General features: G+C 48.0%; 1 protein-coding gene across 1 annotated transcript in view; it reads left to right on the top strand.

The window, feature by feature from the left end:
• LOC144821249 (protein NEDD1-like) overlaps window positions 1-22,686 on the top strand; it is a 478,128-nt gene that overhangs the window by 43,185 nt on the left and 412,257 nt on the right. The window lies entirely within an intron of this gene.

The following is a 22,686-nucleotide window of genomic DNA, read 5'->3' as shown; positions in this document are numbered from 1 at the left end:
TTTAAGTGGATTGTATTAAGGCAAAAATAAACTCATTCAAAGATGAGCGTAGTGAGGGGAAGCTTGCACAGCAGCAATCTAAAAAAACTGGCAAAGTCAACAGGTTCTACATTTCAAAAGAATTGTGACCTTTAAAGCCTTCATTTACTAACTCAACAAGAGAAGTCATAGATATACATATAAAATGAACAAAAGGTTGCATGCCACAGGATTCTTTCTTGATTCTGTTTTCAAATAACGTTGTGAACAGTTTGTGTTTCAGACTTTAGCCACATCACAGTTGGTTCTGCTTCTGTTTAATCTTGACATCCTTCCAGTGTCTACATGCCGTCTTCTTCTTTTTTTTTTTTTTTTTTTTTTTAGCTCCCTTCATGATCAGGTGAGCAATCTTGTTATTATGAAAATGAAGGGTTTTGGTCCAACTGTTGTGAAGACTGATCTCTTCAGAAAGGAAGGAGGTTAGAATAATCCTGTTGGAAGGGAAGTCATGCAGGTTTTGTCCACGATTTCCTTTTTTGATCTGGTTTGATTGGACACTTGCTGCCTGATCTAATCACAAGAAAAAGATTTAAGAAGAACTACGAAGAGAGAGCTTTGGCTTTCCCTACATTTTGAGTACATTATCTTGAGTTTAGCATTTGAGTAGAAACTGTGTGCTAACATTGAAATGGCGACTGTTGCCCATTTCATTGATGTGTTTCCTCTCACCTATGATACCTGCTGCATTCAAACATACCAGCGTGGAAGTTTCCTTTGGTATATGCAGCATGATGTGCTGCTTATTGTTTACTATGAACATGCTGGTCTTGTATGCTACTACTTCACCTCAAGGGCCACCCATGTGCAAGCCATCATGGGGCGACATCTTCAATAAGTGGATCACCTAGCATTTCCTGATGTTCAATGTGCACTCATATGTGGCTTGGGAGGGTTTGCATTGGCTTGTGATAAAGACATACCAGATGGCCACACGCAAACTCTGCAAGGCACAGGCTTCATTTTGCTCTCCCATGTGAGTACGCTCCACTGCCCATATTGCCGTCCATAGCAAGTGACCTTGAAAAACAGTGCCTGATATAGCCCTTCCGAGCCAGTAACTGAATGCCATCCAGAGGAAGTGTGTTCAACTGCCTAATGGATGACTTGCATTGTCGATGAAAGTCACCACCTGACGCTGACGATCAGTACCTCACACTGCTCTCCAGAGCAATCACCTTACTCTGCCTACCAGTGCAAATTACACTGAATGGCAACCAGTGCCTCCCTTCATGAGGCATGACGACATAAATGACTGCACCCGTACATATTTATGAATGTCCCTGGATGCGGCTAGGCGAACAGTGGCCTTACGGGACTCTGTAAAAGAGAGACTGGCTGTCCACCCTCCTTCAGTGAGGGGACGCCCTGCTGTGGCAGGGTCCGGCTCTGTTGTCCTGTGGTAGCATGTGACCCTGCTGGCTCTGGTTCTACTCAGCTATAGTCACCGCTATCACTGCTTTGTATGGACTACAGTTCATGTGTGCGGTAAAAGGTTGGATCAACTCCTTCATATGAATCAACTTAGGGGTTTTTGTATCACCACCCATGATAGAATACTATTTTCTGTGAAATGTGTGTTCAGTGTAAACCTTAACAATTCATGCACCCACCTAAAACATGATCACTAATGTGCAATGAACTGTTCTAATAAAATAATTAACCAGTTAAGTTACAGATACCTATGTATAAATTCCATGTTCTCTCTCCAAGAATGTGACTACGGGGGGGGGGGTTCTTCGTCACTCCCTCCTCTTCCTGGGGTTTCGAGATTTTAATCTAACCTAGTGGTAAGATCTAAATTAACATATCTGAATTTCTAATTGTTCGTAAACGGAATGTCATGCATCACAATTTTAGACCCAGCATATATATAGAGTGTAAAGTCATCACTATGTGCTTTGTTGCACTAGTTTTAAATTATTTTTATGTATTGCAACCTAACACTGGGAGTTGTCGGGTTTCTTTTTCATTGGTCTGTTACAGAAAAGAAGACCAGAAATTCCCTGGTAGTAAGTGCCTCCATTCAGTGGCGTGGCTGGGGGTGGGGAGGGGTGGGGGTTGAGGGGGGGAGGGTAGGAGCCAAGGGGGGGCAGTCTACCATTGGCAACACTCTTTCTGGGGGTGGCGGAGGGAAGCAAGTCGTCTGTCGACTACCACCCCAGAGAATAATTCATCTGTCGTCCTGATGCCAGCCCCCCCCCACAAGTCGTCTGTCGACTGCCACCGTTTTTACCTGCACTGGGCAGCAAACTCAGGGCCGGCCCCAGGCAGCAGTGGGTCGAGCTATGCCATTGCCCCCGTTGCTATGACAGTTGGCATGAAAACCTAACTATTTGTGTTTAGTAGACTTTTATACATAGACGATTTACCCTTTAGGGTAGAGATTAGTATAGATCCTGAAGAAAGGTATGGTATCCTTCTTTAAATGTCTGAAACATGTTGACCTTTTTCAGATGGTTGGTACTAATAACTCTTATCCATCGCTGATGATAACCCGTTGGTTGTCTTTGATTTTAATCCAGTCCTTGTAACCAGTAATGAATCATTTAGTTGAATTACTGAAGACTGTTTTAGCATTTTCTCCTCTGGCATCAGGAGATGTCTCCCACACAAAAGGGAAAAAAACTCTCTCCCACCAGTGTTGGTTGCAGCCCAATTGAACGACGAGTTCAAGTATGAGAAAGCCCAATGATGAAGCATGCCACACCATGTGGGTGAGGGCCATGCAATACCCAATGGCACAGTTATCCCAGGTTGGCGTTATGAAGTAGCCCTGTTGTACTTTTTTTTTTTTTAAGTATGTTTAGCTTACATTGAGACTGAGACCGCTGTTTTGCTTTTTTATGAATATTTTTTCGCTCCGCAGATTAATTTATATAATATTAATGATTAATACTGTAATGCTGCAACAGACCTTATTTCTATGATTCAGTTTTTCTGCATTATGGCAGTTACGTAACTTTGAGCTTTCAAGACGTAGTCAGCTAAGAATGTTAGAGAATAAAAAAGTGTAAAGGGGTCAGAATTTCAAAAAATTAAAATACATGTCTTTAATTAATTGGAAAGTAAAATGCTACTGGCACCAACGTACAAATCCATTAAACTTTCATAAAACAAGCAAGCACTAATTAAAAAGTATTCCTGCTAGTTGAACATTTGGAGCTGAAATGTATGACAAATATAGGAGGAAGCAACAATGGTGTTAAGCGTGACAGTAATACATAGCAGGGAAAAGAACTGTGTGTGTACAGTGTAGTAAAAATCAATACCAGTTAAGAGAGTAACCAATTTGGCCACACAATAAGTACAAGGAATCAGTGACTATAGCTACGAAGGTTCATTACAGATTAATAATAAAGTTCAGGTACACAACTCTTACACCACACGATAAGGATACAGAATACCAACAGGTAAGCCCAACTTAAGAAAGAAATTAAGGCGGACCAATATTAGGCAGACCAGCAGTTCAGTTACAGCAAAACAAAAGAGCAATACAAGGATTTGATGATCAGAGAAAAGTTTAAAGTTCTCTTGTCTATACATTGAGTAATCTGAATCTCCTAAATCAGAGTCCAAGCTAAGAGGATGGTTCTGTACCCTAAAACATCTCCAAAATCAGAGAATTTGCATGGAGGGAATTAGAGCAAGGCATAGAAAATTATGAAGGAAGCATTTCAGAAGCTCAGTTAAGAATCTTTTATGGGTCCGAGAATAAGCTTAGCCTAAGCCACAGTTAGGAAAGAATCAAAAGTAAGCATAGATGACTGAACCTTTCAAAGCCCATAGGAAGTATTTTAAGAATTCAGGGAAAAGTCTCTGAAGGGATGTAAAATAGAATCTGATAACCAACGGTGTGAACTCTAAGAATACAAAGGAGTCCTCTGGTTAACAACTCTTTGTACGCATCATCAGGGGTTCATTGTTCTCATCCATTTCTCATGTTGCAGACTACTTCAGAGAAAATTCTCACACTAGAGACGAAAACCTCTTCTCATGCACAGGTTAGATCTCAACATTGCTGAATAGGCTTTCCAATGGAAGCTCTGGATCCTCATGTTCTTTCATCAAGGTCTTTCTTCTCAGGCTCTATCCTCTATCACTAGCTGTTGGACTTAGCCCTTTTGGCAGGTTCACCCCGAAACTTTTTGCGTTCTCCTAGCCTGTTTCTGTAACCTGGTGATTTTAGGCCTCTGCGCACTTTTTCACTGTGGCCCAGTGTTAAGTGCGTGCGCTCTCTGTGTATGTATGGTGAGACTGGCCTGCCCTCCCATAGGAATGCATTGGGGATATGTGTGTCCCTGGGAGTTCCTGATGTGAGAGGAGTGCAGGGGCGAGTTTGGTGTGTTCGGACTCGTGAGAATAAATGCTGGCAATAGTGTGCGCAGATTGAGTGTGGCTAGTGGTGAAGTGCCACTTTTAGAAGTTGGCATTTCTGTGTGCAGTGTCTGCCTTCCTGATGTGAATTGTATGTCTGGCTTGTGATTGACAAGGGCTGGCTGGTGTGCTTGGCTCCAGGAGGCAGGATGGGTCTGCCCGGTGGTGAATAGGGAAATCTGCATGTAGATAGGAGGGAGGAGTTGCACCTGGGACCTGAATAGGGCTGTGCCTTCCCTCCACAATGCTGGCTCCACCCTCTGTAGTGCGTCTGATGTCCCTAGCCTGTCCTGTGAAAGGGAGAGAGGGGCTGAGCAAAACAAAGTGCTCAGGAGTTCCCCTGAACCAGTTGTAGCTGGTTCTCCCATTGGCTGCACCTTTTAGACAAAGGATTAGGTGTATAAAAGATGGGCTGTGCCCCCATGTTTCTGTTCTACTTTTGGGATCCTGATTGCTGCAGGGCGTGCTGCTGCTGGGGCCCAGGAGGACTTGCCAGGAGGGCTGCCTCCCTGAGTCCAGCTATGCCCTGGAAACCATTTTTGCTTTATGTCCCTATTTAAGGACCTAGGGGAACTTTATGCTTTATTCCTTGCCCCAGGTCTTTGGTATAACTCAGCCGCTTACTTCTATTTTTGGATTAAGCGGGTGCCACCCCGCTGCACATTTAAAATCCTAGAGGGAGCCTACCCCTCGGTGACTGAATCCCAACCGCCGTGAACCGCAGCCCGCCTGGTTGTGGGCGAGGCCAGCGGACGGAAGCAGGAAGTGAAGTGCATCCGGAAAGGGCCGCGGGGCTCCCGTGAGCTGGAAAAGCCCCGCAGGTATGGTGCCGGCGGTGGAGGGGACCCGAGGCACATTGCCGGTGCCTGCCCCCACCGCATATGAAGAGGAGTGAGGAGGCGGCAGCCTGGAGCCTCGCTGGCTCCTTGGAGGAAGCATTGTGCCAGACGATGTAGGCAGCGTGGTGAGCAGGGCTCCCGTGATCAGAGGGAGCCCCGCTGGCAGCCGAGTACCAGCATAAGAAGTCGTCCCCCTGCGCCGGAGCCCGGTAAGTGAGGGCTGGGCAGGGGGCATGGCAGCCTCATTCCACGAGCGGCCCGGAATGGCAGAGGGCCGCTCTATCCCTAGGGGGCAGTCTCCTTTCAAAGAGACCGTGTGGCTCTAACCCGGCCAAGTTTGGTTTAAAGGGCCCCAGTGAGGGTCCCCAGGTAAGGTGGTGCCCGTTATTTTTAATTACTTCACAGCGGCGCCGCAGTTGCAGGCTGCTGCAACTTCCTGGGCATATTTGTTTCCCGGGTCAGAGGGGCCCGTGGTTGCCCCTGTAATGACCGATGTATTGTCAGAGCCTAGATGGCTCCAACGTTTGGCGCAATTTGTTTAAAGGGCTACTGAGAGCCCATGCCGCAGTTTACCTTTTACAGCTGCCCAGCAAGTAGTGGGCAGCTGCACCGTTTAGGCACAATTCGTGTGAGAGCCTCTGAGAGGGACGGAAGTGGCACAGAGGTGTCAGGCCTTCCGCAGCTGCGCAGCACTTAAAGCCAGCTGCATCGTTTAGGCCTTCATTTTATTGTTCTCAGCTGCCAAGCAATTAGTGGGCAGCTGCAACGTTTAGGTTTTGCGCAGTGGCGCACCCTTGACCTTCGCTGCCTAGGCAGCAGCCCTGACTTTGTGGACATAGGGCATTTGAGCCCCCTTTCTGAGATGGCCAGTTGGCCAAGGGGGATTTTTACATTTATAGGGTGCCAGGCCTTAATATGATTTGTGTGCTAACTATGCTTTTGGTGCTAGGAAATGTATTGTGTATAGTATGTTTTACGCACCCTGTTTGATACCTCTAAATATTGTTTGATTATGAGGTTGCTTTGCATTTTATGTGGTTATGCTAGTGAGATTATGTTTCACTGCGTGAGGTTTGCCCATAATGTGAGTTATACTTAGGAGGTAGGGTCTAATGTGTTTAGACTAGTGAGGAGATGGCATAAGGTGTTTATACTGGTGAGGTTGGCGCAGAATGTAATTCGCGCCTTATGTGACTGTGCATAATGTAGTTTATGTTACAGATTGAGGTGGAGTACAGTGATTACCAGTGGTTACTGGTTGTACGTTTATGATCTGATTTTACTTTTACCAAGTTCACTTTCTGATGGTTCTGACAGTGGTCCATGTGGCCCTGTCAGGTGTAAATAATTCCCTTGTAAATATTGCCCAGTGCTAGTGGGCACAGTGTATGTTATGTGTTTACTATTCTAATGTGTTATGAGAATACAAAGGCTATTTTTATATAATCTTGTGTGGAGTTCCTTTTTTAGTGTCCCTGGGATGTTGTTGCTCTGTGCGTGTGCAAATGCTTTACACATTGCCTCCGGGATAAGCCTGACTGCTCGTGCCAAGCTACCAGGGGGATGAGCGGTGGTTATCTTTGACGTGTATCTCCCTTGCCCTGACTAGAGTGGTGGTTTCTGCCTGGCTTTGGCGCAAGCCTTAGCCAACCAGAAATCCCATTTCTAACACTAGTACAGTAATGTATCTATTCTGAAACAGCTAATGCATGTCAATTCCTGCAAAATGTAACTTTAGCAGAAAATGCAAAACAATATTTATGCAGCATGGTGAAATAGAAGCTTAGTCAGGACAAGTTTAAAGCATTAACTCATTGTGCACATTTAATATGTGTGTGCACATTTCAACTCCAATTAAAATAAATTTCACCCTATACGTAATTTACAGTAAATCCTTATATAAACGTGTGTAAGCATGGCTAAGAACTACATTTAGATGAAACATATGTAACACTAGAGCTTACATTACTAGGCAGGTTTATTTTGTAGTTTAACTATTAAGTGTACATTCATGTCATGTATATAAAGTATTTGTGATTTATTTGGGGAGTGGCCAAGATGGGAATCGCATAACCCATTGACTCCGCTTCGTCTTAAAAATAATCCTGCATTCTTCCCTGCATTGGGCATAATTTGACTTGTAGATGGAAACCAAGGGGCAGATTTACAATAACTGGCGCATCCCTGCATATCAGCAGGGATGAGCCAGTTATTGTGCATCACGGCTGCGTCACCATGGATGTGCCACATTTACAAAGTGGCGCACCATGGGGCAAAAATGGACAGATGCGTGACGCATCTGCTGGCATAAAGGCGGTGCATTGCTGGAGTTGTGTCGCAAGCGAGACGCAGCTCTAGCAAGGCTGGGGGTGCTCAATACTAAAAATGCTGCATCAATCCTTACACCTGCTTCAAGCAGGCGCAGGGTTTTGATGCAGCATGGCCTTAAAAGTGACTCGGTGAAATCTTGTAGATTTCACTCAGACACTTTTAGGAGGCGTTCCTGCGCCGGAACGCCCCCCCCCCCCCGCGCCGGAACACCTACATGTGGCGCAGGGTTTTACAACGTAGATGCGTCACTTTGTAAATACCCCGCAGCATGGCGCTGGCTTTGCGCCGCCGCTGCGTCACAAAAGTGACGCAACTGCGGCGTGCAAGTGGCTTGTAAATCTGCCACCCAGAGTCATGTGTGAGCCCATGGAGGGCTCCTCTGCAGTCAGAAAGAGCTGAACACTCATGCACCAACTCTAAATCGCTGAAGATCACTCTGCTTCCGTGGGTAAGAAGATGGCAGCTGGGCCGAGGTGATTGGGCGATGTGAGCGACAAATGCCGCCTGAATGTACAGTGCTGTGACTGTTCGGTGATACTAGTAAATAAATACAAGTGAGGTGCTTTACTGTGTGAAAATGCGCAGCGGCAGCTGCAAAGATCATCTGTAGTTAACCTCAAGGGCCCGCATGCACCCTAACAACTGCTGGCGCATGCTGCTCCTGCCACATAGCGCTCACTGGCCGCACAGCATTCAGCAAAAATACCAGGATTTATTATATGAGTGCAAGTGAGGTGCCTTATAGCGCTATACTGCGTCGCTGCATGCGAGATTTAAAAGGTGCCTCATGAACTGTAGGGAACCTCGGTGCTCACTAATTGCTACGTGCTATAGCGCACACCCTGAACTGTAAAGGTGCACTCCAATGGCTGCTTCTGCTGCTGCTATTGGCTGCCCACGCTTTACATGCGCCTAATAGTGCCAAATTCACTACATCTCGCAAGAGCCTGTAGTGTGATTGAGTCTGCTCGCTGCTTCTGCTAAATTCACCACGTCATTAGTGTCTCCAGTAACCACTGCTTGCACTTCTTGCCACCTAGCATTCAATGATACTACCAAGCTTTGAAATGTGCTTTAGGAACTGTAAGGCACCTCAGCATTCACGAACGGCTACTAGTGCTCGCTGCTCTTATGATTGCACAACATGAATTGTATAAGTGTTAATTTCATCGCTTCGTGAACTAGCGCTAAGAATCCGCATGCTCCCTAATGGCCATCTGCACTTGTGGCTTCTGCAACTCAAAATGTTTAATTTGTACAATGGCACCAGTAGTGAACAATAACAGTCCAAACGATATACAGGATAGTGAGGTGCATGCTCAATTCAGTTCTATTAGCCTGTCTCTAGAAGCCACACGCATTGCACCGCTCTGCGCCTAGAGCGTGTGGCGTTTTACAGCGGCAGTCGTGAACAGCGCACACTGCTTCTGCCGAATGGCGCTTGCTGCTTCTACTGCACAGTTTGCAGGCTCATATCATGGTCTGGGACTCCCGACCACCCCCCTCCTGCCACACAACCACCACAACAATACATTTTACTAATTCAGTCTGGCAAAGAGTTTCTTTGGAAGGCGGGGGGGTCTAGGGATCCCCGGCCGTATTTATTAAAATATGAAAAATAAAAATTGAAATTAAACATTATTTACACAATCATTAATATGCAAAATTCTGACATTAGATTACATCAACGTAGACTGGTATGAAGGGCTAACCTTAATAAATGTCTAATTCAGCGTGTTCCTAACCGAATCTAACATCCTACGTATGAATTTTGCATCCTAACAATTTTGAGCCTACGGCAAGGTCGTTGACCGGTGTCAGATCCTTATTACCAGCTACGCCCTCACGTATGAGTGCGCATGTGCAACAGGGCCCGGTTACCGGGGGAGTACGTACCTCTCCTGGTTACCCCATACGCTCCGTGAACTCCATTAAACCAAAAGAGGAGGGCCCTTTCACTCGCTCCACTTTATGACGTCCTAGTGTATGTGCGGGGTGGCTATCAGCCCAAGGAAAGCGTTACTCCCTCCCCTGCAGCCTTCTGACCAAGCGGATATCCTGCCCCTGAAGTTCTAGGAGAGACCATTGGCCCCTCCACCTGGGCCACCCCATTCGAGAATGGTGCTGCCCCCTAAGGACCTTAAATTGCTGCTCACCGATCATGACCTTACCGCCACAGGCCAGCATAGTTGACAGACTATCTGGCCCCCCCAACCTCCTTCCCTGAAAGGTCATCCCTACCTCACGAAACCCTCCAACCATGCTAGTATGTTCCTTGTGAATAAGTGATTGCCTGCCCAAGTCAGATGTACTCCATCCTGTAAGTAAAAGTGATCCCCCAAATGCACCCATGCGGGATACTCTGTAAGTGTGGTGTCCTGAACAGTCTCTCAATCGTGTTGTGGACTCTCTTTACCGAGTGATTCAACGCCCTGACTGACTCCGCCCCTCTCCACTGCAGTCTAGGTATTAACTGAGACCACACTATGATGCAACCCGGTAGGACCCTCGCCAGCCACCCCACAGCCCCGATAATCTCTTCTAGTAGAACCCTTCTGCCCAGTGTCACTAAGTCATTCCCTCCAAGATGCAAGATGACCATTGAGGGCGGCGGGGTGCGTCTGTCAAGTAAGTCTGAAATGAAGCCCTTCAGTTGATTTAGGCAGAGCCCCCCACTACCATGAAATGATACCTGACAACCCCGGCTCTCTGCCCTTTGTACACAATCACCTGTAAAGAAAAATGGCTTAGCGCGCCTTACATACGAGTGACCAACAACCCATACTACATGCTTCCTCTTCCTGTCGTCTTGATGTTGCTGTTGATCGTATTCGTTGAGGTAACAGTTTCCGCCCTGCGTCACAGGTCCCAGAAACTGAACGGAAACAGACAACAAGGCAGGTGTCAGGTTGCTTTGACCGAACATACAACATGTGCAGCCGCACATAGCGCTCATAAGCGTTGGAAGACCATCTCCCAATCCTCTGTACACTGGTGGCATGCAAACCTCTCGCTGTTGCCTCAGTGGCCGCACCTATACGGAAAGAATGCGTCCCAAATTCCTTGGGATCGAGACCCGCCTTGGCGATTGCCATTGCCAACACTCTTTGGAACTGAAACCTGGTCAATGGGGTACCATCCGTGTGTATTAACAATGTCCCCATTGCCCCGGCCACCCGCTGCCTGAGGTATGCCTCCACCTGTGCCACCGGGCAGGACGGGTTATTCGGTGCCCGATGTAGTACCAAGCTATTGCCCCTGGCCTCCTGATCAGTTTTTGATTTCCTTATTGTTAACCAGAGAGAATCACTCCTTAACGTAAGGTCCTCCCACTGCAGCCCACCTAACCTGTCAAGTTTGTTGTTGGCCACTAATTCACCTACCCGCAATGCCCCATAGAAGGCCAAGACAAATGCAGCTCTGAATAAGAGTACTTCCCCCGGGGAGCTACATGTGTCAGGTAAAGCACCCAGCACCCGGAACAACCGTTCCAAACCTATTGGCCGTCTGTAATCAGCGGGGCTTGCCTGTAGGCGTCGCCACCCCTTTAATGCTTTGCGCATCAAAAAACTGTTTGTGGGGTCCCTGACACCTTTCAACTGTGCAAAGAAAGAGATGGCCGCTTTGTGTCTACTAGCTGTCGCCACCGAGCGCCCCTCTCCATGCAGTGCGTTCATGTATGAATTAAAATGTACTTCCTGGCCCCACTTTACTTCCCATGCTCGTCAAAAAAAATTGCAATAAGACATGAACGCCCCTTCATACGCTGTCCTGGTCCCGGGTGCTAAACTGGCTGCCACAAGGTTCTGTAATTGGGGGCACCAATCTGCCAAAGTGCTGCTGGGAAGTGTGCTGGTGAAGCTTCTGCCGCAGGTAAGTGTTCCCTGAATAGCTGCATCTTAAAGCGAGAAAGGGCGTCAGCTGCGTTATTCAAGACCCCTGGGACATAGCTGGCCTTAAATTGCACATTCAACTTCAAGCATCTTAACACAATCTCCTTTATGAGGCGGAGTATAAACTTACACCGCGCTGCCAGTTGGTTGATGCATTCAACTACCGTCATGTTGTCTGACCAGAATATCATTGATTGGTTTAACAACAGTTCAGGCCAGACAGTTAGTGCTACCCATATGGGGAAGAGCTCGAGAAAACCAATGTTTGCTGTCAGACCGCTGTCTTCCCACCATTCCGGCCACCTTTGTGCCACCCATTTGTTGCCTAGTATGGCGCCAAACCCCACACTGCCAGCAGCATCGGTCCATAGACCTAATTCCGCCGACGTGGTGGGGGGCCGCACCACACCACCCTGCCATTGAAATTCTCCAGGAATGCCATCCATATTCGCATGTCCTGGCGCACCTCAACTGTCAGCCTGGTGTGATGATGCTTATCTCCCAGGTCCTTCATGGCCTGCGCAATTGAGCGGGAAAATGGACGTGCCATAGGTATCACTCTAAATGCAAAATTCAGTTGACCAACAGTCTGTTGCAGCTGCTGCAATGTGACCTTTTTTTTCGCTAAGCATTGCTGTAAGGCTGTCCTGAATTTCACAATCTTTTCCTTTGGTAACCTGAAACAACCTTCCACAGAGTCCAGTTCGATGCCCAAGAATTCCAAACATGTAGACGGACCCACCGTTTTTCCCGGCGCCAGCGGGACCCCAAAAGCCCGCATGAGCACGCAAAATTCCTGCAATGCCCACGCACACTCCTGAGAACCCTCTGCCCCCAGCAAAAGGAAGTCGTCCAGGTAATGCATCACATGTTGGTGCCCTGTTACTTGTCTCATCACCCATTCCAGAAAAGAACTGAATGTCTCAAAGTAGGCACATGACACGGAGCAACCCATGGGCATACACATATCCATATAGTATTTGCCCTCAAAGGCAAAACCCAGCAGGTGTTGGTCCAATGGATGTACTGGTAGTAATCGGAAAGCTGATTCAATATCTGATTTTGCCATCAATGCCCCGGGACCCAGCACTCTCAACATCTCTACCGTCTGGTCAAAGGACACATACTTGATGCTGCCCTCGTCAATTGCATCATTCAAAGATGTTCCCCTAGGCGCTGAGAGGTTGTGTATGAGCCTGAATTCGCCCTTTTCTTTCTTCGGGTCCACCCCCAGGGGTGAGCTAACCAAGTCAGGTACTGGGATCTCAGTGAAAGGACCCGCTACCCTACCTAGGCGTAGTTCCTTCAATATTTTGGACGCCACCACCCCAGGATTGTGTCTAACTGACAACTGATTCCTACATTCTGGTGTCCCGGTGTAACCCCTCGCTGGAATCCGAAAACCAAGTTTGAAACCTTTTTGCAACATCCTTGCGGATGCATGGTCAGGGTACCTGTTCAGCCAAGAGATCATAGCCAGGACATTGATGGGTGAGCGTGCGACTTGTAGGCATCCCTCACTAATCCTGTTTTCTCTTCCCCCCCTGTTGCCTGAAGCGCTACCCTTTGAATGGCATGCTGTCTCTGGGTGGGATGAGTGGCCACATATGTAGCATGCATGTCTGAATTTGCAGGTGCCCGCTGCCCTGGTGCATGTGCGCCTGTTAAAGTCCCAACACACGCCCTTTCCACTGCCTCCTGCCTTATTGAAACCATCCCCCCTTGCGCTGGCCGAAAGGGCTGTTGGGGCTTGGGCGAGTATCCCTTGTTCCAGTTTGTAGCAACCCCCGTGGACTGCCCACCTGAAAACTGGCCATGCCAAGAAATGGAGTCTACCTTATCCCAGGCTAACGAGCGGTTAAACTCCCTAGATTTCCTGAAAGAAATGTCATATTCCTTCCATCCGTCCCCCCCATGATTCTCGCTGAACATTGCAATTCTGCTTTGGTAACACGCCATCTCTGCCTGCAGGTTGGATGAACGTTCAGCGGTAACAGCCGTAAATACCAAAAAGGCTCTGATCCAATTAATCAGTGTCTCCTCCACCCTGAATTTAGTCAACTGAGACCGCCATTCGCTAGGCAACATGAAATCCTTTTGTGACCTAGCATACTCCACCTCCCTGTTATCGATCAACAATGAGAATATGTTCACATATTTGTCTGCCCAAATCAATTCTTTCACAGCTTGTGACACCTGTTGCTCCAGGTTCTCCCCCCGGGAGGGTATAGCACCTTCGCCCAATACCGGCAAAGCAACCTCCTTACCACTCTCTGTGACACGCGTAGATTCTAAAGTCTTGTCTCTCCCCGTATCGCTGGCAGAACCTGTAAGGGGAGAAATTGGTGCACTTGGCCCTCCACTGTCACCCCTAGCCAACATGATCCTAGCTACCAGTCTTTGCGCCTCCGCTGAGGGATCAGTTGATGAGGGTAAAACCCCCCCAATCCCCAACCATGGGAGTACATCCGCTATTTGCTCTGCTAATTCAGGGGGTACCTGACCAGCCCCAGGGGGTTCACTGACCGGGATGGGTGCTGGCGTGGAAGGCCCCGGGGGTACGTCCGGGCATACTGGTGGGACGACCGGCGGGGCTAGGTCCCTGGGTACACCTATCGGGGATGGCAAGATTGGTGCGGGAGCCTCAGGTGCCGTTGGTACCAAATCAGGGACAGTCCCAGGGGGCCCCCCTCTCCCCCCCTTGGCTTAGGCTGCCGACCATAAGTCCTCTTGGCCCGCACACGCTTAGGTAAGGCATCTCATTCACTCCTTGGTTTAGGGGGCACTATTACACGCTTGGGTCTCCCTGATAACCCAGCCTGAGCCTCCAGTCTCTCGCCCATTTCCGCCACGGTCCTCCCCAACAGGTCCACTTTCCCTAATTTCCTGTCCATCACTGACATTCTGCGCATCATGGTCTGAACCATGAGCTCCATTCGGGAACCCCTTGCCTACCAGACATATCTTCACAGTGGATCACAACCTACACTGCACAACACGTTACTTATGGGCACTGCGTGCCTTGTACCTGCACCAAAGTTGGATGCTCACAGGCTGGCCGTAAGCACCACGCAATTGTGACCGCAACACACCAGCTACCCTGGGTGCTTGGGCGAGCGTACTCTAGCCCGGCGGCCCGCCAGAAGCAGTGAAATGCAGGCCTGCCCGTGTCCTCGGTTCTTGACGTCCACAGTGTGTTGCCCCAGCAGTCCGGTCCGCTGTACCCGCGAATGCAGACCTACGATGAGAGGAAAGTTAGACGACAAAATTCCTGCTGAAAAGACAGTGATCCCTTGTACCAATCGGCTCCCAACACAATGTGCCTCCAAATATTTGAAATGTTAAAACACACTTCGCGGCAGCCTTAATGAACCAGGGTGGAGCAAGGCCTGGGGAGCGTGGTGCAAAGAGGCCACCTCCCGCGCTCCCCAGGCCTTTTAACCTCCGAGGCCCCTCCCCCTTGACCCGGAAGCATTACCCGCTTCCGGGTCAACGGTGGGGGAGCCAGGACCAATCGGTGATGGGGTGCCCCCGGGCTGCGTCATCGCGGCGCGACCTGCTTTGGGGTGGGCACGCCCCCTCACCGATAGTACCGGAGGAGGGGGGCGGGCCCAGCCATACATTCGTGGGGGCCGAGCGACCCCCCCCCCTTTCCTTGCAACATGGCTCTTTAGGGCGAAAACTTTATGTGAAAATGTGTACTTTGACGACCAGTGGCATTTCAGGGCATCATCTTTATTACAGCCCAAAAGTACAGCACTCATGTTTAATTTCTGGACTAAGCATACCAAATTGGAAGGTGTAAGGTTTTACAGTTACAGGCGTTGCAAGCGAAATGCGGAGAACAATTCCAGCTGCCTAATGGTTGGATGTGTTGCTTGCTGCTTACAAGTAATGCTGTGTGCATTCACTCACTGAAACAACAACACATTACTAAACTAATTGTCACATTACTTTGTATGCTGTGCTGCCCAACTATAGTTGTGCCTTAAGGCCAGGGTCGTCAATTAGTGTTCAGTCTGGGCAAATCTTGATGTGTGAGGAATTGGAGGTAGTCATGGAAAAGGCAAAGGCAAAAATGCAAGGTCCTTGCTCAAGTCCATCTGACTCTCAGCAAGAAAACTCTAACTGGGAGATACCACCTGAGCCCTCTCCAGTCAGCCTGCAGTACACAGTGGACAAGATATTAGGGACCATCAAAGAATCAAAGTCCACCCTTCAGCAGGAAATAGGGAAGATATCAGTCGAGCTAGGCCTGCTTCATGCTGATCACCAGAAATTGTCCGCTAGGGTGAAAGACCATGATTCCGCCACTATGAAAGCCCAAATCACTCTTCTTATAGAACAAGTACAATGACTGGAATATCGGACAGAGGATGCAGAAGGACACAGTAGGTGGAGCAACGTGCGACTAATAGGCCTTCCAGAGGGAACTGAGGGGATTGACATGGTGGCCTACTATGAGCCCTGGCAAAAGTTGGTAGTGGCTCTGAACCCCCTCACACCTTTATTTTTTTGGTCTAGAGAGAGCACATCGAGTGCCAGCCCATTTGCCGGCCCCGAACGTCCACCTAGACCTATAATTGCTAAATCAACACATTACAAAGACATAGATGGATTGTTACAGCATTCGCGGAAGGTGGACCCCTTCTGGGTGGGACATGGCCAGGTCAGTGTTTCCAGATTTTACGGCAGCAGTGCATGTCAAACAAGTCTCTTTCTTAGAAGTTAAGCAGATGCTCCACGAAGAATGAATCCAGTACTCTTATATTCCCTGCCAAACTGAAAATAATGCTGGATGGTCGTACCTACTTCTGCTAGAACCCAGATGAGGCTTGGGCCTGTTTGGAGGCACACCGCTCTAGGTCCCTCAAAAATGCAAAACTAATGATGAGGTACCCCTATGCCTCCGAAAGAACCGCAGGTCTAGGGGTCGCTTTGAAGCAGGTCGTTACCGAAACCCACTCGCTCACATTCAGAGAAGGAGCGAATAGCAGCTCTGCAAGAAGTGACATCTTGTAAAGAGGCTATTAGTAGCTTAGACCACCAGGAAGACGCCTCTGATTCTTGTTCAAATGTCGGGCTTCCAATTGTGACCCCCCCCTGTGGAAAATGACCAAAATTAGGTATATATAAGCGGCGTTCATTCATGTTCACCACAATCACTGTTGAAAGCAAAGTGAGAATCGTGAAACAGTGGCCACGCCATCTTGTCCCTTTTAGGCCCCATCATGCGCGTAAGTGGCAGCCATTTTGTGTGTCGTGGCCTCTCTGCCCACTGCCAGTAGCCTGCGCGTCTCTCTCCCCCTCACTCCCCGGCCTCGCAAGCATTCTCTCCTGCTTGGGCCATAAGCGCACCTCTAACACAACCCTGTCTCCGAGCCACATCCCGTGCTGAACCCCCTCGCTCTTTCATCTCATTCAAAGAACAGACCCTTTTGATAACCTCTTCCTCCCTGCCCGATTGTCCGGCCTGATCCCAGGCCATCACCTAGCCCAACAGATGCAGTTTATTGCCCCCTACAGTAAGACCTCGCCTCACATCAAAGGAGCGGGGATTAATCAATGCTTTCGCACCCCGAAGATCCGACTGATCACACACATCCCCGTTCCCAGCGGAAGGCCCTGCTGCTCGATAACCACCACATGCTGAGATCGGGGTGGGAACTCTACTGTAGATATGTGTGGGAACGGGCCTGGACTGGGGATTCCGAGGATGTCTTTTCCGTCCTTCAAAGAAACATTACTGATGTCATAAATGTAATAAAGCCATAAACTTGTGTATAAGAGGCCAGGCCTCAGAGATGCGGTGAGAGCACCTCGAGAAGATACCCTGTTGTCTGATTTGACGTGTTCTGCTCCGTCGGAATAAACGCCTGTTTCCTGTCTTCTGTCTCCAGCGCCTGCCTCTTTGTTTGGTAATCTCGAATGGTATGAAAGGCGGCTAACGCCGGGCAAATACTGAAGGGTTCTTGGTCGAATTCGGCCCTACCTTTTCTACAATTGGCGCCCAACGTTGGGCCCATCAGCGACACGTGTATCCAGTGGGAGAGGTCCCAACGACAGAGTGAACGACTGCAACGATCGGGAAGTGCACCTGCCCGATAGACCCTCGTCTGGCAGCCGATCATCCGGACTTCACTGGTTCTGAGCAGACCTCTCTCGAGTGATCTACGGTCCTGACTGGGAACCATCAGGAGTGCCACAGCAATTACGGAGAATAGAGGACGATCAGGTGCTGGAAGCGGAAGACGAGAAACTGTCCATAAGGTCCGGGTAAGGTCGTGTAACACGACAAATTGCGAATTGATTGTTTGATTGTTTGAAAATACTAGTATTACTCATTTGATTGTTTCTGAGAGATTCTCTATCTGCAAACAAGCACAGAGTCGCCATACTCTGTTTAGTCTTTGCAGATAGTGAAGGGTAGGTAACGCAGGCCTTTGCCCCCATTGTAATCCGTCGTGCCTGCTTCCCTCTTCATTTGATTGATTGTTATCCAAACGTTGATTGTTTTGGAATTGGTTCTCTTTGGATCATTCTCTATTTGCAAACAAGCACAGAGTCGCAATACTCTGTTTAGTCTTTGCAGATAGTGAAGGATAGGTAACCCAGGCTTTTGCCCCCATTGTAATACGTCGTGCCTATTTTTATCCCTCATTTGATTGATTGTTTATCCGAACATTGATCGTTCGGAATTGGTTCTCTTTGGGTTATTCTCTATTCACGAATAAGAACAGGGTCGCAATACTCTGTTTAGTCTTTGCGGATAGTGAAGGATAGGTAGTGCAGACTTTTGTCCCCTTTGTAACCCGTCATGCCTGTCTTCGCCCCGTTTGTTGGTAGTTGGTTCAGCCCGGACCGCTTATTAGAGGTAGATCATCCGGCTCCACCGGAGGACACCCCTAATAAAAAGGACATATATATAAAAATACGGATTAGCCGTTGTATCGTTCTAGCAAACTATAACATAAAAATCGTTAGGGAAAACAAAAGGAATCGACCAAAATCAGTAGGCCACTGATGGTATCTTTTTGACCCCGCTAAAATAGAAACATTAGGAACAACCCCTCATATGAAACTAGTGAGAAGAACCGAGCTCGACGCCATGATGGCCGCAAGACAGCTCGGATCCATCGCTCACCCCGCCCAAATAACGACAAACCCTATGCAAATATTATAAATATATACAACACTCCAGCAAAGTAACATGTTAAAACTTTTTATTAAACAACTATTTAAAACTTTTTGTTAAACAACTATTTTAAACTTTTCATTAAACAACTATTTACATGGCAGCCGGCTGCAACAACAAACCCAAATGCATTTGCCGTCTGCTTGACGCCGTTCCTGTTGGGCTACTTTGAGCTACTTTTTAGTAGGCTTTGGGCTATAAAAAAGTCTACAAAAGCCGTCAGCCGGCGAGGTAGCGTCGGTGGCGGCCTGTTGTGCGAATAGCCCGGAGGCTACCCAACGCGCCAATACCCGTCCCCGGATCATCCAGAGGTGATGTCCAGCAAGTTGTGTGCGGGGGATGCCTTGCTGATGGCTCCTCCCTTTGTTGCCTGGTCCAGCCATCTCGTATACCTGCGCCAGGAGATGGCGTGGGGCGCCCGCGGAGAGGCGGCGCGGACGGCCCCCTCTCCCCCGCCCCCCCAGGTGGAGGTTCCTCTCCCGCACTAATACTGCCATTAGCGTTCCACTCGACGAGCCCCCACGGTTGACTGGCCGGGGGACCTGCTCCGGCGGCTGTGGTGGAGGGCAGCTGCGGGAGGGGGGGGCTCTCAAGATGGCGGCCAACACCCCGGATTTGGGCCTGGTCCATTAGGATGGCTCTGGGCTACCTTGGAACTCGGATGCTTGCTTGCTCGGGCATGAGCCCCACTGTTGAAGACGTCCTCTCAGTTTTTAAGATTCTACAAGAGTCGTTGGCCCTCGACTCCCGCGGGCTTCCGGTGGGAGCAACCGCCACTGTTGCTCGACTATCCCCCATGGATACGCCTGCTGTCCCGCTCTCTGGAGTGGCCACAACGTCGTCACAAGATGGTGGTGCTCTCATGCTGACACCGGCCTTTTTACTAAAAGACACTGTAGACTGCCAACTCGATCAGCTCCGGTGGGACCTCAGCGTGACCTGGTAGGGAAGATTTTGCCTTCCTCGCCTTTAAGTCGCGGTTTACGCCGCCTGTCCTTTCTGCTGGCGTTTATGGAATTTTTTGAACTACCGAAAGGGATTCTGGTCCAGCCGCTAGTTATTGGAGGCATTTGAACTATACTCTGGACCCGCCTGGCCTCGACCAAAATGGCGCCAGTATGGGCGGGACTTGCAACTCCTTATGACGATTCTAGTTACTGAGCCTTGATGTTATGAGGGATGTACGCGGTCTTTGTGCACATGGCGGGTGGGGAAGTGTACTGACTGAGCATGCGGACAACCCTATTGATGGGTTTATTTACTATTGATTATTGTATTATTTAAGCTCCGAAGTAAATGTTACTCATGATACTCGCCCATGGTATGCGTATGACCAATTTTATTGTAACTGATCCTGTTTTACTTTCAATTATAAAATCAACCTTCACTGATCCTGCAACCGTTTGTCACGTTTAGTTTTTTCCAATTAAATGGCTCGCTCATTACGTACTCCTATACTACAGTGTAATCTCTCCTTACCTCATGTGTTTCCCGTCTGCCCCGTGGCCGGCCTGTATGGTTGGAGGCCCGTATTTGAATACTGACATTTTTACAATCAAGGTTTTGAAAGAAAAATATATGGAGCTAGCATCGTAACAGTCATTTAGATTGATAGGGTTGTTTTTAAAATACCATGCTCTGCGAACAGGAACGACCCTATACCACCGTAAACCTTTTCTTTTCCTCGAATGAAAACATGAATCCTTCACCCCCCCACCTTATACTGAATACCTCTGGCCTTTGACCCTCTCCTACACGCGGTCTGTACTACTGCCCTCGGGCGATCTATGTAATGAACAGACTACCATTGGTTATCTTTGCCGCACTACCAGTTCCTCTGGGCTTCAATGCCGAGACATAAGGGACTGCATCCCAGAGAGATGAGTCGAGTATGTGGTAGGTAAAGACATTTTCGTGTTTATGCGCGCTGATGTGCTGTGAACACTGCACCCCCCTTCTTTTTCTTTTTGCAGGTTACATCGGAATTTCAGCTGAAGTATGGAGAAGACCTAAAACCGCACCGTGTTCCACGCAAGGAAAATAGGCTAGCTCTGTGAGACGGTACATTATATGTAGGAGCTATCTCTGGGAGCATGAAAAACTGTATGGTATGAATGCGCGCATGGGCCCTGATTTGTACGGTATGAATGCGTATGTGTGGCGCATGTCTGGGTCAATAAAAGAATGCTTTTTGTGTATGATTGAGGCGTTGATCGAGACGGTTAACGGGACAGGAAAATTAAGCCCGAACATGGTACCTGCATGTAAAAGACGAATAAAAATATAGCACTTTCCTTACTTAGGAACGACTCTCTCTGGAGCTAGCGAATGGGAGAGTGGCCTACACCAGAAACTCGAAGGCTTATTTCAGTACGACGAACCCGACCCCAACCGATATCCCAAATGTACACCCAAAATAATGCGCACCAATGAGTCAATCTATGTGCTGACTAAATAAGAAAAGTTAAAGAGTACCCCGGGTTGGGGTTCATCCAAAATCCCCCTCAGCCCAGATATTAGGGATATTGTTATTTTTTTTTTAGATTTACCCCTTCTTCTTCCACCCTCATAGAAAAGTCAGAATTGTACCATCACACGTCCGACTGACACCCCTCCTTTACCTCAGCTTGGATCATCATTTGCTAGATGATGGAAGACCCACCGTGAGTATAAGCACGACTGGACTAGTGTCCGACCAATTAAAAAGGAGTAAGTATTTTTGAAGCGAGGTTACCAACAAAAATTGTCTACTATTAGGAAGGAAGGAGAACAAAGAGCTCGACCCCCAAAATGAATTAAAAAGAATACTGAGAACACGCAACATGCATGACAAAGTCTCTTTGCCCAAAATAGCTCTGTGTTCTGTCTTAGGTTTCCGTACTTGATGTATGTACTGTCGCACCCTGTCTGGTATTTGTGTGTACGTAAACTATGAATTTATGTTTTCTCTCAGCTTGTGTTTTATACGTGAAACCGACCCATACTGTTCTATATGTGTGTACGCTGAGTAACCTATTATTATACACGTTTCTCTCTCTCTCTCTCTCTCTTTATGTTGTACGTGTACTAATAGCCTATTTGGTGCACACAACGCTCTCTCCCTCTGAAGGCTCCCTTGTTCCCTTTTGAATAAACGACGACACTGTGCCTCGCCGGCACAGGTATAATTGGCTTTAGACACGACAGTGTTTGAACAAATTGACAGAAACAAAACGATCGTATTTTGCCATGTTACTACCTCTCCTTTCTGTAAAATGATGGAACTTAATTGGCTGAGAAAGAAAGGACAGGTAAGACGACTAATGTCCCCTAATCTGACCCTTAAAAGGGGAACTATATGTCAGTGGCTTTTGTTTTAGTGCTTTAGTAACACCACCCTCATCATTTGGATTACCACCGCCCATTGCACTTAAGTAGAATGTCCGAAACGTCCCCGTTTTCCAGAATGGTCCCAGTTCTGTAACCAGCCGTCCCAGAAAATCTTAAAGACTGTAGCTGATGACCTTGTTTTTAAAGATAAATCGTCTAAAAACTGATAAAAGTTAGCCGTTGCCGTCAGAAAAGAAAAATGCTTAACGTATGTCCTTCCCTGGAAAAGGTAGCTGTAAGCCCATGATAGTAAGCACTTCACACTTTTTATGAATTAGCAGACCTTGAAGAAAGGTATAGCTCAACAGGATTTGTTTTAGAAAAACACAAATCTCTACTGGAGGAGCAGGTTTTAATTCGATAAACCATGTAATTGTCGGATATCAGACTTCTTGCCACGCTTGCGAATATGACAGGAATAGACACCAGACAGACATGATGTTTGAAAATAGAAAGATACTTGCAGACCTGCACCACAGCCATGATGCATGAGTTAACAGCATACACCGATGTAAGGGTTACTAAGCATCCACCCTATCGTGACCAATAAACGTTTCCCCGACTACTTGGGGTTGGGAGAGAAATTAAAGTGTGTAAACATTTTCCCCTGCCAGTTCTTTAAGACTTGTTTTTTTTTGTACTCATT

The sequence above is a fragment of the Lissotriton helveticus genome, chromosome 1_1 (genome assembly GCF_964261635.1).
Source record: "Lissotriton helveticus chromosome 1_1, aLisHel1.1, whole genome shotgun sequence".
In the NCBI taxonomy this organism is placed as follows: Eukaryota; Metazoa; Chordata; class Amphibia; order Caudata; family Salamandridae; genus Lissotriton; species Lissotriton helveticus.
This window is presented reverse-complemented; position numbering and strand designations above follow the sequence as displayed.